Source organism: Cnephaeus nilssonii (genome assembly GCF_951640355.1).
Source record: "Cnephaeus nilssonii genome assembly, chromosome: 7".
Lineage (NCBI taxonomy): Eukaryota > Metazoa > Chordata > Mammalia > Chiroptera > Vespertilionidae > Cnephaeus > Cnephaeus nilssonii.
In genome coordinates, this window is record NC_137078.1 from 77840023 (window position 1) to 77840514 (window position 492).

The window sequence follows — 492 nt, forward strand, 5'->3', positions numbered from 1 at the left end:
GTAAATAGAGGGATGATTGTATTTTGTTTTATGAAACGTAACCGAAATTTGTTCAATTCTAGAAAATTCCATCACCCATAGATGCTACTACAATTGTAGCTGTCCATGCCTGATGATTTTACCACTGGGTCCCAATATTTTGAAAACTTCAGAATGTTTTCTCCTATATTTGGGCCCAAACATTTACATACTGGGCCTATTATATAATTATAATTTATTTTATGTCACCTTTATTTTACGATTAAGCAATACATTGTTTATAAATATTATGCGTGTGGGTGGGTTTAAATTGTCTATGAATTCTATTCCCGCAGAGGCGAGCTGTTTGCAATAGCATTCGAGCGGCCAGAGGCCCTTGGGTCTGGCGCAGGCTGCCCCGCGGAGCGGTCCTCCGCGCGCCAGGGGTCGCTGTGGCACCGCGCAGCCGCGCCGGGTCTCTCTCGCGTGGCTGCCCCGCCTCGGGCCCCCGGGCCGAGTGGGCGGGCACGACTG